Genomic DNA, 515 nt, shown 5'->3' with positions numbered 1-515 from the left:
CTGGTGCCACCAACACCTGGCAGTGTTACCCGCCCCACTGGTGCTACCAACACCTGGCAGTGTTACCCGCCCCACTGGTGCTACCAACACCTGGCAGTGTTACCCGCCCCACTGGTGCCACCAACACCTGGCAGTGTTACCCGCCCCACTGGTGCCACCAACACCTGGCAGTGTTACCCGCCCCACTGGTGCCACCAACACCTGGCAGTGTTACCCGCCCCACTGGTGCCACCAACACCTGGCAGTGTTACCCGCCCCACTGGTGCACCAACACCTGGCAGTGTTACCCGCCCCACTGGTGCCACCAACACCTGGCAGTGTTACCCGCCCCACTGGTGCCACCAACACCTGGCAGTGTTACCCGCCCCACTGGTGCTACCAACACCTGGCAGTGTTACCCGCCCCACTGGTGCTACCAACACCTGGCAGTGTTACCCGCCCCACTGGTGCCACCAACACCTGGCAGTGTTACCCGCCCCACTGGTGCCACCAACACCTGGCAGTGTTACCCACCC

This window comes from Panulirus ornatus, chromosome 10 (genome assembly GCF_036320965.1).
Source record: "Panulirus ornatus isolate Po-2019 chromosome 10, ASM3632096v1, whole genome shotgun sequence".
Classification (NCBI taxonomy): Eukaryota; Metazoa; Arthropoda; class Malacostraca; order Decapoda; family Palinuridae; genus Panulirus; species Panulirus ornatus.
The sequence above is the reverse complement of the archived record's forward strand: the minus strand, read 5'-3'. Positions refer to the sequence as shown.